The sequence below is a fragment of the Lissotriton helveticus genome, chromosome 7 (assembly GCF_964261635.1).
Source record: "Lissotriton helveticus chromosome 7, aLisHel1.1, whole genome shotgun sequence".
NCBI classification, from domain to species: domain Eukaryota; kingdom Metazoa; phylum Chordata; class Amphibia; order Caudata; family Salamandridae; genus Lissotriton; species Lissotriton helveticus.
Genome location: NC_136068.1, coordinates 1,560,883,439 through 1,560,900,707, shown reverse-complemented (window position 1 = coordinate 1,560,900,707; position 17,269 = coordinate 1,560,883,439).

Below are 17,269 nucleotides of genomic sequence, written 5' to 3'. Positions count from 1 at the left end.
CAGCTGCATGTTTTTTATTCCACCCCCCCCTCACTCTCATGGGCCGTGACTCGCATTTCTTTGTACATTCTCCCTTCTTGGTGCTCGCCTCAGTTTTTACCAGACACTCTCGCGTCACCCCCTGTCCCCCTGTTTTCCTACGGCCTCTTTCATTCCCTCTTATCCACGATTTTCTTCTCGACCACCACCAGAGCATCACTCAGCACCACCACAGTATCACTCAGCATCACCACAGCATCACTCAGCACCACCACAGCATTACTCAGCACCACCGCAGCATCACTCAGCACCACCACAGCATCACTCAGGGCCTCCACAGCATCACACAGGGCTTCCACAGCATCACTCAGGGCCTCCACAGCATCACTCGGGACCACCACTATCAGCCTCCCTCTATCTATCACCCTCCCTCTATCTATCTATCGCACTCACTCTATCTATCGCATCACTTAGCACCACCACAGCATCAATCTGTGCAACCATTCAACAACAACTGGTTCAAATATGTTCTCTCAATGTTTCAAGCTTTATTACAAATGTCACAAAAAGATGTTAATATTTCACTTCTGTTCTTGGATTTTTGTCACAATAAAATACACTGAACATAATCTTCACAAAAGTCATTTACAAAAGTTTAAGCTATTGCCATTATAAATTACAATAATTTTCATTTAAGTATTCATTATTTAAAAAAATTAAAAGCCATTGTTATTTGTAATATCAATACATCTTAGTCACGTCAATACAACACATATTGCAGTACAAATGCTATAGGTGTCACATTTGCGAAAGTTAAAACAATTGGCATTGTCAATGACAAAGCTATTAATTTAGCTATTTTCAAAACCAACACAATAATTAAAAAATTGTCATTTACAATACCAATAGCTCAAACTTTCCTAATGCGAGACCTATTGCATTGCAAATGCTTGTTAATTCATATGAACTGTGCCCAATTGAGTCTCCTGTGAAATACTTTGATTATTTTAATGTTTTGCTTTATATATTTCACAATTTGTTTTCATCACACTTAGTCCTATACCCGTATGGTATATAGGAGCAACAACTTGGAACACTGTATGCATGGCATAAATCAGGTCAAGCTAGGGGAAGGGTTTGGTAAGTGGAGAGGCTTGAACTCTTTTTTCCCTTTTTTTGCCGAGGATATGTGGAGAAACAACAATCCAGATGTTATCCCCACCTGATCTGCAGCTTGGATACCCTCCTGGATGCTGCCCTACTTCCACTGGGAAGTGATGTATGACTTTGGGGTGTTTGAGATTGGACTCACGGACTTAGCCATTTTGAGATATGGCTGACTAGGCGACATGTACCCACTGGGGTTTCTATGTGAATCAAAATTGCAGCACTTGCCAGGTAAACTATATGATTTGTGGTTGCGTAGCATGCATTCAACTATATTATTATTATTTTTACTGTATAGATGATATAATGCATTATTTGAACAAAACCTATTAATTAAGCTGAGACGTGAGTTCCATTCTACCCATGATTTGTTATTATGGGATTGCGGGTGAAGGTTATTTGCACTTCTAAATGAGATTTACTAGGTATCTATCAGAATGGGCTTAACTCTATGAAACAATTAGACATACTATTTAGTTTCCTTCCCCTTAGCGGTAAGATGAATATTTATCTTCTTTCTGTAGATTTTACACCACTTCAAATTGGCTCCTTGTCCTCTGTTTATGTTTTTCACTGTGGAAGTCACATGGTTATGTTGTGTAAAGGTAACTTTATGTAAACATCCAGTTAGAGCGCAAAACCACCCGTGACCAAGGCGAGTGTGTCGCCAAAACGCGTTGGGTTTGTTCCATATTTTGACGCATCATGCTGGATTGATTGAATAAACACCATTCTTGAGTACACGCCTGCGTTTGAAGCGGTATTTTACAGGACTGGATTGGAGTGCAGTGGCACAGCGTATGTTGTGCTTTGTGAAAACTATATATATATATATATATATATATATATATATAGATATATGTATATATATATATATATATATATATATATATATATATATATATATATATATATATATATATATATATATATATTCACTGAAAAAAACATAGGTTTCAGGCCTTATATAGTTAGGAATTAGCTTTTAAAAAACCTTTGAAAGTCACTCAAAAAACTATAAGTTTTAGGGGTGTTATAGTTAGCTGGACATTTCACTCATACAAAACCATTGAAATTGCTCCTATATAATTAGTTGTACTAACTATATTTCACGCACCCGCAATCCACTGCTGATGATGTCACATATTAGATCATTCATGACATGGTCAGTGACATCACTGATGACATCTCAAATGACATCACTGATGACATCTTAAATGACATCACTGATGACATCATCCAGTGAATGTGGTTTGCTTCGTTATTTAAATATGCATTATATATATAGCAATTTGCATTGAAGAATGAGTGGATATATATAAATAAATATTTGGATGGAGGATTTAGTAGCAGTGTAATCGACTGTTTACTTGACCAATTTATAATGTCTCACTAAATATAGTGGATAGTGACTAAACTGTGTGAATATCTGTATCACTTTGTCAGTTGTTGTGTAAACTGATTCTACAGTTGGTTACTAGCTATGTGAAAGTTAATATTAGTTATTGATTAGTTAACTGAGTATTTGTTTGGGAGTGTGAAAGAGTGTGTGGTTCGGTGGGGGGTGTGCGACTGTCCAAAGATGTGTGAATAGTTGATTCAGTAGATATATGAAGTTAAAACTACATGTTCTAACAGTTTGGGTGAGTGAATCTCTTCATGGGTGTGGTGATGAGCAAATATATTTCTCAATGGTACATGTCCAACAAACTAGAAAAATAAAAGGCAGTGTATGTGTCAGTTGTTGTATATAAATAAGTATACATACGACTCAATGATTGAGTGAGTGACTGTATGGATAACTGTATACTTGTAATAATGATTTTATCATTCACTAAGTATAACTTACTATCTAAATGAATAGATGAAGTGGTGTTTGTATAAGTGTTTTGCTAAGTAAATATGTAAGTATGATCCATTGTTTGCATAAGTGAGTCGGATGACTTCATATGTGAATAGGATGTGTGCTGTTGTTTAATGTCGATATAGGTGTATAAGTATTTTTGATAGTGTACTATTGTCCATTGACTTTGTAACCCAAAGGAGTTAGGTCCTTATTGGACGTGGACAAGGCTGGACCATTTATAATTGCAAAAAACACACAAATGCCTAGACCACTCTTTTTTTTTAAAAGAACAAAAACAATTAATTAAGGTCAAGAATACACTTTATTGAATTCTGACCTGGTAGTTATATTTTATACCTTTGACTTCTTTTTTTACTTTCAAAGTTTTTTTTACATATATAGTCATTAGCACAATAGGACAAACTGTACATATATTTACAATACTATACAAACCAATTCATAAACTAAAAATGTCACAATATATCTACACAAACTCAAAAAAACATCATCACAACAAAAAACACATTAAATTGATGTGTACTTGATCTCAATAAATGTGTGTGGCAGAAAAACGCCGTTAAAATCACTCTAGATGATCAGGTAAGGGCCAGATTGCTCCTATGGAGCCCTCCAATAAGCTAGAATTGTTTGATAGGCAGGACAGCAGCAATGAAACGTTTTTAAATGTTTTGCAGCTCTGTTGTTTTACAACATGGAGTGTTTGAAAGTGTACATGTGTTGAGTAAACTCCACATATAATGCAAAGAATCAGAAGGGAATCTGTCAACAACGAATACAAAGGTAGGCCACATAACGGCTTTTACATGAGGCTAGATGGGCTCTAGGTTTGAATAATTTACACTGCGCATTTTCTTAACAGCCCCCCGCTCCTCACACTTCTAAAATGTTGGGGTTCAAAGAAAGAAACATTTCCGAGTACAACAAGACAATCTTTCATAGTCCACCGCCAAAATCTGGTATGTAGTCTTAAGTCAGAGATATTGCATTGGCTATTTGTGTAACTGGAATGGAGATGAACAATGAGATTTTTAAACACAAAACTTTATTGTTTTGTTGTCTACATCATACAGACAACAGAAAAAAGGCTCTGATGAGATTCCAGGAACTGGTTTCCTGTAATCGAAACGCGTCGGCATACATGGAGGCACAGGCATACTTGGAGGCACATTTAAAGGAATAATTTACTTACAAAAACTATTTGTTAGCTTTAACATCATGAAAGAGTATCATTAATTTGACTCCAGTCCTTATGCTCTCCTTCCTTCCTGCCTTTCTTTTCCTCCTTTTGATTTTGTCTCTCATTTATTGAGATCAAGTACACATCAATTGAATTTGTTTTTTGTTGTGATGATGTTTTTTTGAGTTTGTGTAGATATATTGTGACATGTTTGGTTTATGAATTGGTTTGTATAGTATTGTAAATATATGTACAGTTTGTCCTATCTTTGCTAATGAATATATATGTAAAAAAAACTTTGAAAGTAAAAAAAGAAGTCAAAGGTATAAAATATAACTACAAGGTCAGAATTCAATAAAGAGTATTCTTGACCTACATTAATTGTTTTTGTTCTTTTAAAAAAAGAGTGGTCTAGGCATTTGTATGTTTTTGCTATTGCTCATTGACACTGACAGCATCTATGAGTGAATCTACAGGTAAGTGCTTAGATGTGTGTATACATCTATGAATCACTGAGTGGATTTTTAGATACTTGTATTGCTGTGACAATGGATTCAAATATGATACTCTGTATTTTACAAAGAGTGATGAACATTTTTAATAGTGTATGAAAAGGTGTATGCGATTGTCACGTAGATGATGTCACCAGTGATGTCATCAGTGATGTCTTTTGAGATGTCATCAGTGATGTCACTGACCATGTCATGAATGATCTAATATGTGACATCATCAGCAGTGGATTGTGGGTGCGCGAAACATAGTTGGTACAACTAACTATATAGGAGCAATTTCAATGGTTTTGTATGAGTGAAATGTCCAGCTAACTATAACAAGCCTAAAACTTATAGTTTTTTGAGTGAATTTCAAAGGTTTTTAAAAGCTAATTCCTAACTACATAAGGCCTGAAACCTATGGTTTTTTCAGTGAATTTCAAAGGTTTTTTAAATGCTAATTCCTAACTATATAAGGCCTGAAACCTATGTTTTTTTCAGTGAATTTGCAAGGTTTTTTAAATGCTAATTCCTAACTATATAAGACCTGAAACCTATGGTTTTTTCAGTGAATTTGCAAGGTTTTTTAAATGCTAATTCCTAACTATATAAGGCCTGAAACCTATGGTTTTTTAAGTGAATTTGCAAGGTTTTTTAAGTGCTAATTCCTAACTATATAAGGCCTGAAACCTATGGTTTTTTCATTGAATTTCGAAGGTTTTTTAAATGACAATTTTTAAATGTATTAATTGTTATTTTTTTTATACTGATTTACTACATTTTTGCAGGCAGGTGTTCAGAGGGCACGCCCCCTTTTTACAGCGTTCTGCAGCGCAACCCCTGGCGCGTTTGCAGAGGAGGAACTAATTCCCCTTGCATACTGGGGGTCCCTGGGGGGCAACTAGCCCACCAGGAGCCTCCAGTATATGCCGGGGATCTGCATTACAGAGAGGTGTAATGAGGCCACACCCTTTTTTACACCTCTCTGCAATGCAGTCCCCTGGCATGTTTGCAGAGGGGGAACTAATTCCCCTTGCATACTGCGGGTCCCTGGGGGCCAACTAGCCCACCTGGAACCTGCAGTATGTGCCAGGGGGCTGCATTGCAGAGAGGTGTAATAAGGCCACACCCTTTTTTACACCTCTCTGCAGCGCAACCCCTGGCGTGTTTGCAGAATAGGAACTAATTCCCCTTGCATACTTGGGGTCCCTGGGGGCCAAGTAGCCCACCAGGAGCCTCCAGTATGCGCCAAGGGGCTGCGTTGCTTTGCCCCGGGGGCGGCGGTCCCCGGGGCAGTATGGGGGGGATTGTGGACCCCCCACCACTTCTTTATCACTATGCCGCCGCGATTTGGTCCCCCCGGGGGTAATTTTTAAAAAACACAGACCAGGTTTTTTAAAAAAAACAATGTGGGCCTTTTTTGTCCTTGTGGGACCACCTGGGCAGGCCTAGGGGACAGGGTGTATCTACCCTGCCCCCTTTTTGTGTTATTCACGTTTGCTTTTCTGCTTTCTTGTGCCTCGGTCTATCTACACGCACACATATACACATATATGTATGCATATATATGCATTTATATATGTATGTGTATATATACATATACATACATATAGAAACATATATAATCTGCATATCTATATAAATACAAATATAATGCATGCATACATATACATATATGCATACATATGCATGTTATTTACATGAAAGTTTGAAAAACACTATTGAAAGCAAAGCTAAAAAGCCACCTCATTACAAACAGAATGGCTTTAACTTTAACTTAAACGAGGGCGAGATCTATTGCATTTTCAATGCTTGTTTACTTTGGTTCCATCAAGAAGGCATTCAGATGTGTAACACATTTGCCATAAATTCTGAATGTTAGCACTCTAGTTGCTCATTATATCACTGTAGTAAAGCTACTGCTCACCAGGGAAGTCTGCTGCTGGAATTCAAAGTGCATGTTTCAGTCTGCATGTCAGAATTTTTTTAATGAAATAGTAGAGGATTTGAGAAGTCACTCAAAATGTGCCCTAATTTTTCTTTCTGAAGCACTAATCATACTTTCTATGGGAAAATGAACCCCCTCATTTTGTTCCTTTTTAAATTAAATGTTTTTAAGACTTACCACTTCATTCCAATCAAGATGGCTTCTGGTGTGCCATACTTTTGTCATAAGTAAGACTGTTAGCGATCTAGTTGTTCTTTAGAACACTCTGGGACATTCTGTCATTGGGTTATACTTGGGCTGCATCTGGGTGATATTAAGTATGGGCGAAATTTGTGAATTCGCGTTCTGCGAATTAGTGCGAAATCGAATTCGCAATCCGCAAAATCCACAAATTCGTGCAAAATTGCGGATTTTTGGTTTTTTGCGTTTTCGCTGGGTTTTTTGTGTTTTCGCTGGGTTTTTTGCATGTTCGCGGGCTTTTTGCATGTTCGCGGGCCGCTTCCATGGCGAAGTTACCCATGCGTATATGGACACAGCACTCTCTGGTTCACCACTGCCACCCTCTGGTTCATCACGGCCACCCTCTGGTTCACCACTGCCACCCTCTGGTTCACCCCTGCCACCCTCTGGTTCACCCATGCCACCCTCTGGTTCACCACTGCCACCCTCCGGTTCAGCACTGCCATTCTCTGGTTCACCCCTGCCACCCTCTGGTTCAGCACTGTCACCCTCTGGTTCACCACTGCCACCCTCTGGTTCACGACTGCCACCCTCTGTTTAACCACTGTCACCCTCTGCTTCAGCACTGTCACCCTCAAGTTCACCACTGCCACCCTCTGGTTCATCACAGCACCCCTGGTTCACCACTGCCACCCTCTGGTTAACCACTGTCACCCTCTGGTTCAGCACTGCCACCCTCTGGTTCACCACTGCCACTCTCTGGTTCACCACTGCCACCCTCTGCTTCACCCATGCCACCCTCTGGTTCACCACTGCCACCCTCTGGTTCACCCCTGCCATCATCTGGTTCACCCCTGCCACCCTCTGGTTCAGCACTGCCACCCTCTGGTTCAGCACTGTCACCCTCTGGTTCACCCCTGCCACCCTCTGGTTCACCACTGCCACCCTCTACCGAAACCTTTTGTGACGCAGCGGCAGCACAAAAGATGTGCCATGGTGCTGGGTATTAACAACGTGACGCATCTGAGAGATGCGTCACGTTGTAAAGCCCTGCGCCATCAGGAGGCGTTCCGGCGCAGGGGAGGGCGTTCCTGCGCAGGAACGCCTCCTAAAAGTGGCTGAGTGAAATAGTCACTTTTAGGCCAATGCTGCGTCAAAAACCTGCGCCTGCTTGAAGCAGGCGCAAGGCTTGATGCAGCATTGGGGAGATAGGGCCCCCCAGAGCATTGCTGGAGCTGCATCGCAAGCGCGACGCAGCTCCAGCAATGCGCTGCTTTTACGGCACAGATGCGTGACGCATCTGTGCTGTTTTTGCCACATGGTGCGCCGCATTGTAAATGCGGCGCACCATGGGTGGCGGAGCTGCGGCGCACAATAACTGGCGCATCCCTGGGGATGCGCCAGTTATTGTAAATCTGCCTCTATACATTTAGCCAACGAGGGAGCACTTACTGATTAGACAGTAGAAAGTACTCCAGTTGAGTAGAGGTATTGCACAAAAAAGTGGCATCTTCGTGGACAAACACGCAGGGCGGGATTCATTCTGCCCCCTGTTAGACTAGTTTTTTGTGCCCTTCTGCCCTCTGTTAGACTCGTTTTTCCTTTGTTTTTCTGCCCTTCTGCCCTCTGTTAGACTAGTTTTCCCCTTGTTTTTCCGCCCTTCTGCCCCCTGTTAGACTTGTTTTTTGTGCCCTTGTGCCCTCTGTTAGACTAATTTTTCCCTTGTTTTTCTGCCCTTCTGCCCTCTGTTAGACTTGTTTTTTGTGCCCTTCTGCCCTCTGTTATTCCCTTGTTTTTCTGCCCTTCTGCCCTCTGTTAGACTCGTTTTTTGTGCCCTTCTGCCCTCTGTTAGACTCGTTTTTGTGCCTTTCTTCCCCGTTAGACTGGTTTTTTGTGCCCTTCTGCCCTCTGTTAGACTCATTTTTCCCTTGTTTTTCTGCCCTTCTGCCCTTTGTTAGACAGCTTTTTGTGCCTTTCTGCCCTCTGCATCACCACATCATCACTCAGCGCTACCCCAGCATCACTCAGCACCACCACATTATCACTCAGCACCACCACATTATCACTCAGCACCACCACAGCACCACTCAGCACCACCACAGCATCACTCAGCACCACCACAGCATCACTCAGCACCACCACAGCACCACTCAGCACCACCACATCACAACTCAGTGCCACCACAGCATCACTCAGCACCACCACAGCATCACTCAGCACCACCACATTATCACTCAGCACCACCACAGCACCACTCAGCACCACCACAGCATCACTCAGCACCACCACAGCATCACTCAGCACCACCACAGCACCACTCAGCAACACCACAGCATCACTCAGCACCACCACAGCACCACTCAGCACCACCACAGCACCACCCAGAGCCACCACAGCATCACTCAGCACCACCACAGCATCACTCAGCGTCACCACATTATCACTCAGCACCACCACTCAGCACCTCCACAGCATCACTCAGCACCACCACAGCATCACTCAGCACCACCAACAGCACCAATCAGCACCACTCAGCGCCACCACAGCATCACTCAGCACCACCACAGCATCACTCAGCACCACCACATTATCACTCAGCACCACCACAGCACCACTCAGCACCACCACAGCATCACTCAGCACCACCACAGCATCGCTCAGCACCACCACAGCACCACTCAGAACCACCCCAGCATCACTCAGCACCATCCCAGTATCACTCAGCACCACCACAGCACCACTCAGCATCACCACAGCACCACTCAGCACCACCCCAGCATCAATCTGCGCAACCATTCAACAACAACTGGTTCAAATATGTTCTCTCAATTTTTCAAACTTTATTACAAATGTCACAAAAAGATGTTAATATTTCACTTCTGTTCTTGGATTTTCGTCACAATAAAATACACTGAACATAATCTTCACAAAAGTTATTTACAAAAGTTTAAGCTATTGCCATTATAAATTAAAATCACTTTTATTTAAGTATTAATTATTTAAAAAAATTAAAAGCCATTGTAATTTGTAATATCAATACAGCTAAGTCACGTAAATACAATACTTGTTGCATTACAAATGCTATAGGTGTCACATTTGCGAAAGTTATAACTATTGGCATTGTAAATGACAAAGCTATTAATTTAGCTATTTTCAAAACCAACACATAAATAAAAAAAATTGTCATTTACAAGACCAATAGCTCAAACTTTCCTAATGCGAGACCTATTGCATTGCAAATGCTTGTTTTAATATCTGTCAGTGCTTCCTGTTGAGGTTTAATTTTCGTGACAGGTGCCTCATTGCCTACTTGTAACTATTCTCTGACCCTGCTTCAAGGGTCAGAGCAGGGTCAGAGAATAGTTGCAAGTAGGCAATGAGGCGCCAGGAAGCACTTACAGGCTTACAGCAGCAGGTGCCCAAGTTGAAGTTAATTTCTTTGTAACCCTTTTGTAAAAGGTTAAAAAAAATTAGCTTCAACTTTTGCACCTGCTGCTGTAACCCTGTAAGTGCTTGGCTGAAAATTCGTCCCTGCTGATTCGCGGATTTTACCACGATTTCGCGAGATTCACGGATCGCGAAATCGCGGAAAATCCGCAAATTCCACGAGCGGAACGAATTTTCAGCCCATGCTTAGGTGATATTTGGGCTACATTTGAGCTCTTTTGTCTCTGGTGGCCATCTTGGGAGATTGCATGTCAGAATTTTTTAATGAAATAGAAGAGGATTTGAGAAGTCACTCAAAATGTGGCCTAATTTTTCTTTTTGCAGCACTAATCATACTTTCTATGGCAAAATATACCCCCTCATTTTGTTCCTTTTTAAATTAAATGTTTTAAGAGTTACCACTTCATTCCAATCAAGATGGCTTCTGGTGTGCCATACTTTTGTCATAAGTAAGACTGTTAGCGCTCTAGTTGTTCTTTAGAACACTCTGGGACATTCTATCATTGGGCTATACTTGGGCTACATCTGGGTGCTATTTGGGCTACATTTGGGCTCTTTTGTCTCTGGTGGCCATCTTGGGAGACTGCATGTCAGAATTTTTTAATGAAATAGAAGAGGATTTGAGAAGTCACTCAAAATGTGCCCTAATTTTTCTTTCTGAAGCACTAATCATACTTTCTATGGCAAAATGAACCCCCTCATTTTGTTCCTTTTTAAATTAAATGTTTTCAGACTTACCACTTCATTCCAATCAAGATGGCTTCTGTTGTGCCATACTTTTGTCATAAGTAAGACTGTTCGCGCTCTAGTTGTTCTTTAGAACACTCTGGGACATTCTGTCATTGGGCTATACTTGGGCTATATCTGGGTGCTATTTGGGCTACATTTGGGCTCTTTTGTCTCTGGTGGCCATCTTGGGAGATTGCATATCAGAATTTTAAGAGTTACCACTTTATTCCAATCAAGATGGCTTCAGGTGTGCCACACCTTTGTAATAAGTAGGACTGTAAGCGCTCTAGTTGTTCTTTAGAACACTCTGGGAAGCTGCAGTAGAACACAAAGGAATCAACTGACAGTCTCTGTCCTTGTTGGATGTACATGTTTTACTGAGAATGTCAGACTTCATTCTCACATGACTGAGAAAGATAATGTGAATTTACAGAAAATATGCTTTCAGTTTAGCTTATAGATCCCCTTCCAAACCACTGTGGGAAAAGCATGAGACACAAGTTTTTTTTATAAACATGATTCATGATATCCCAGCAGAAGGCTTTTTGACATGGTAAAATCACAATTCCTAAAATGAGTATGGTACCGTCAACAAATGATTTAAAATGTAACTAAAGTCCTAAAACCTTCTATTAACTGCAATGCTTTTTAATGATGTATTTTTCAAGTGTTATTATTTCCCAGCCTTTGGAAATAAATTTCCAAAGGCTGGGAAATAATAACACTTGAAAAATAGATTGAACTTGGCTTAGTCCCAAGAGGATTGCGCATATTTACATTACCGAATCATCCGGATACAAGCTCTGAAATGCTTGAAGAGTGGGGGCAAAATAATATGGATTGCTCACGAAGAATGTTACTAATGATTGTAAAATATGCTAAAAAAGATGTAGGAGAACTACACATCAAAATAAATTAAATGGAAGATCTGATTCAAGCACAGGGAGAAAGCGAAGACACGATTAAAAATCTGCGCCAAAATATGGATAAAAACTTGGATAGACATGACAACGAAATCCAAGAAAGAAAACAGCGTAAATTCAGGCGCGATGAGGCAGATTTCGAGAATGGTACCATATTTACATTTGCAAAACGTTTTGATACTCTCAAGCAACAGCAACTGACTGGCCTAACTAATCAACAACAAGACATGACTGCCAGTGAAACAGAATCTGAAGTTAGTGATGGTGAACAAAGAAGCACAGTACCGAAAAAGCTGACTTTTTTAGAAGAAATGGAGCGCCTCTATCAAGATCAACAAGCTCCAAAAACAAAGGGAAGAGGACGAGGAAACACAAGATTGAGAGGAAGTGGAAGGGGACAAATGACAAACCCTATCCAAGGAGGAAGACCAGGAGAGGCAGGAAATCAAAGATATCCCCTTCGAAGCAGAACAACCAACAAGAAGTAATCAAGAATGATCCAAACCTGATTGTGAATTTATCCAACTACACACTAACTAAAACTGAGGAGAATCTGTTACAAAAGGGACTTACCTTCTGTCCTGACAAACACCAGGACGAGGTGGAAACGAGAATCGATGTGTATAAGTACATTCGAAAATTAAAACTTAAAAAATATTTTGTGAAAAACAAGAGTGGAGATAAAAAGGACAAAAATGACAAATCAAATGAGTTTAATATCAATAGTTAATCAGAGAAATTTCGAGTGGCAGATGCCAGCAGTCTCCAGGTGGCTTATGAATTAACACATCAAATAGAACAAACTGAACAGTCCAACACCCACATAGTATCTCAAATGGGACATGTAATCGATTCCCATCCTAAAACAAACTTGAAGAACAAATCAAAATTTTGCCCTACGTTATATCCAGGGAATCGTGTAGATATCTTTCATGACTTAGTTGTGACGGAATTGGAAACTATGAAAAACACTATCAGTGGTAAAGAAAATCTAACTCAAAAGGAAAGAGTGGCACTGAAAAATCTACAAACTAATGCCGTCATAGAGATCAAGCCGGCGGATAAAGGCGGCAATATTGTCATCCAAAACAAAGTTGATTATCTAGCGGAAGCCAAACGACAGCTGCTTGACACATCAAACTACAAAGTAATTCAACATAATCCAACTCCAGAAATGACAAGAACTTTACACAAGCACATTGAAAATTGGTACAAAAATGGCTTATTGAGCAAGGAAGAAAAGAATTTCCTAACAGTCTTGCACCCCATCATGCCAACGATGTATTTTCTACCGAAAATTCATAAGACTTTGATAAAACCACCCGCACGTCCAATTATATCCAGTTGTGGATCACTGTGCGAAAATGTTGCAACATATGTGGACTACTTTCTGGCACCAATGGTTCCGTCCCTAAATTCGTATATAAAAGATACAGGGGACTTTTTAAGAATAATCATGGGAGTGGATTGGCAATCTGATTACTGGTTAGTTACTATTGATGCAGTATCCTTGTATACTTCTATCCAACACAAGGTAGGCCTGATGGCAATCAAATACTTCTTGGATCAAAGACCCTTATCGGAACTACGACATACCAACATGTTGATAGATATGATAACTTTCTGTCTCGAAAATAATGTCTTTGTCTTCGATAAATCATTTTACTCCCAAATATGTGGCTGTGCCATGGGCGTCTCATTCTCTCCAAGCTGTGCAAATCTAACCATGGGATGGTGGGAGAAAAACATAGCTTGGAGAGATGAGAATGAGCCATATACCACGGATGTGGTACTTTGGCTTAGATTTATCGACAACTTATTTCTCCTATGGAAGAGGTCAAGACAAAAACTGACTGAATACATTGACATCTTAAACCGTAATGATGTAGGACTAAAATTTACATCAAATATCCAGAAACAAGAGATAGATTTTTTGGATACAAAAATCTACATAATGAACAATAAACTGGAAAGCACAGTTTTCAGAAAAAAAACGGCAACCAACAGTGTTCTTTTCGGACCAAGTTTCCATCCGGCTCCACTGAAACAGAGTATCCCTTTTGGGGAATTTTTACGAATGAAACGTAATTGTTCTGAAACGAGTGAAATGGAAAACAAATTTACTGAAACAAAAAATCGTTTCACAGAAAGAGGATACAGACATACCGATATCATAAAAGGTGAAGCCAAAGTAAGAGCAAAAACCAGAGCAGAAACGTTAATACCCAAAATCAAATCGACTGAAAAGAATCTAAATGAGAAACCAAGATTGATCTTAACATATTCAAAAGAAAGTCACAAAATACGACAAATACTGACTAAATACTGGAGTGTATTGAAGAAATATCCAGAGATAGGAACACTAATTGGTGAAGGCCCGCTCGTTGCATACCAAAAAGCACCATCAATCAAAGATACTTTGGTTAATAGCCATTTTAAAGATGTAAAAACTGCTACATGGCTAGAAAAATGTCAAAGAGGGTTCGCCAAATGCCTAACCTGTAAAGCTTGCACCATTGGACAAAATATGAAAACCTTAAAAGATCCAAAAGGCAGAATTTTCGAAATCAGAGACAAAATAACTTGTGACTCACAATTTGTGGTATACCAAATCCAATGCTTCTGTGGTAAAAAATACATCGGCTCTACAGTTTGCCCATTAAAGAAAAGAATACTTGAGCATACTCGAGCAATCCAGAACGGTGACTTGAGTTATGCCACTGCAAAACATCTGCAAACTCATCCAGGCAGATCATGGAAAGATATAAAATATGCTGGGATTGCTCTGATAAAAGACAATGAAAGAGGTGGAGACCGCATTAAAAACGTAAGGCGCTTGGAGTCAAAACTCATAATTAAATTCAAGACAAGAAGCCCTTGGGGTCTGAATGCGGATGAAGAACTTTATGTTCATTTATAATTGATTTATTGACTTGCTTTCATTTCAATGTATGATTTAACATGAACAATTGATGAAATTGAATGAATTCAGATATAAATGTCTAATGAAACAGCTATTCAAAATTCGTGTGAGAAAAAATCCTGAAATATATATAAGAATATATAATTAGGAACTGCCTTTGTTTACACCTTGATTGCAGCACCAATAGCACTTTCGGGACACAGGCATTTAGCCTTTGCATTTCGGGCACTTAGCCCGTAACCCCATTAAAATAAAATATATAATTATTTTAAAATCCAATATGCCATATGTTTAAAACTATACATATGTGGGCACTCAGCCCATGACTTCAACCTATAGCGCAATACCATATGTCGACCACACATCGCGCTTTGAATATACAATTAATTAATAAATCGAGAGTGTGAAATGGTGCTGCAATTGGTCTAAACAAATTGTCAGCTAGTGTTTAAATTACACTTAAACTACTGAGCCCATAATGCATCTTGAATTGCTTAGTGGTGTCATCAGTTAAATAACAAACAGAAATGAGGGACAAATGTTTGTACCGTGAACAGGGACAGTCTATGTCCGAAACGCGTAGGTGGGGAACCTATGGAGAAGTAAATTAAGTTTCAACGTGAAGTGGTGTGCGGTGTCTTCTTTTCTTGAAGAATTCTTGCTGTTGACACATATATATATATATATATATATATATATATATATATATATATATATATATATATATATATATATATATATATATATATATTACCTACTGGCGGTCGCCAGTAGGTATATATATTTAGGATTGATTTCCATAGGGAAATTGCAACATTCTATTGGGAATAACTTTGGCGCCGGTTGAGGAATCTGCCTGAATTGTTCAGCAACTTTGCCTCGCGGCGCTCCGGTCCTTCCCTGAAAGTTTGGGGGGGATTCGTCAAGCGGGGGCTGAGATAAAATGGGGGTCCCAAAACGTGTTTTCCCCATGTTAATTTCCATAGGGCGGTCTGTCGCACTTTTAGCTCAAACGGCAGAATGGATTTTCACCAAACTTGGCAAAATTGTAGGGACTAGTACCCCGATGTGCCTTTGCTATGTCTCAAGATATATGCTCCAGTGGTTTTTACGAAAATTAACTTTGAAAAAATATATATTTGGCTACATTGGGCTATATATATGTTAGAGCCCAAATGTAGCCCAATGTAGCCCAATGTAGCCCAATGTAGCCCAATGTAGCCCAAAGATGGCCACCAGAGACAAAAAAAACAAATGTAGCCCAAATATCAGCCAGATGTAGCCCAACTATAGCCCAATGACAGAATGTCCCAGAGTGTTCTAAAGAACAACTAGAGCGCTAACAGTCTTACTTATGACAAAAGTATGGCACACCTGAAGTCATCTTGATTGGAATAAAGTGTTAACACTTAAAACATTTAATTTGCACAGGAACAAAATGAGGGGGTTCATTTTGCCATAGAAATTATGATTAGTGCTGAAGAAAGAAAAATTAGGGCACATTTTGAGTGACTTCTCAAATCCTCTTATATTTCATTAAAAAAATTCTGATATGCAGTCTCCCAAGATGGCCACCAGAGACAAAAGAGCTCAAATGTAGCCCAAATATCAGCCAGATGTAGCCCAACTATAGCCTAATGACAGAATGTCTCAGAGTGTTCTAAAGAACAACTAGGACGCTAACAGTCTTACTTATGACAAAAGTATGGCACACCTGAAGTCATCTTGATTGGAATAAAGTGGTAACACTTAATACATTTAATTTGAAAAGGAACAAAATGAGGGGTTTCATTTTGCCATAGAAATTATATATATATATATATATATATATATATATATATATATATATATATATATATATATATATATATATATATATATATATATATATATATATATATATATATATACATATATATATATATGTATATATATTTATGCCAGCCATGCCCATCCTTGGCTTTTTTTTTGTATCCATATCTTGATGTTCTGTGATATTTAGACATTCCAAGATGGCACTGCCAGCCATGCCCATCCAGGGCTTTATTTTTGTATCCATATCTTGATGTTCTGTGATATTTAGACATTCCAAGATGGCGCTTACACTTTCAGTGTTACCTCCCCGCATCATAGGCTAGTCCTATGTTTATGGCTTTGACCCTGATTTGGTAATATATGGTGGACGCCTCTGTCGGTTCGGTAAACTTCGAAGAAGGTTCCGACCGAAACGCGTCAGTGTGCTGTGGAAAAATAAACTTTTGGATTGATACCCCTGCGAGTGCTTCCTTCGTCCTGCGGGTGATTGCCGCGTTGGGAGGCAGAGCGGTACTGGTTTTGCGAGTGCACCCTCGCAACGGGAGCACCCGCCTGTGAGTGCGACGCTTTGGTGCTTTCAGAGCTTCAATATATTTATATATATATATATATATATATATATA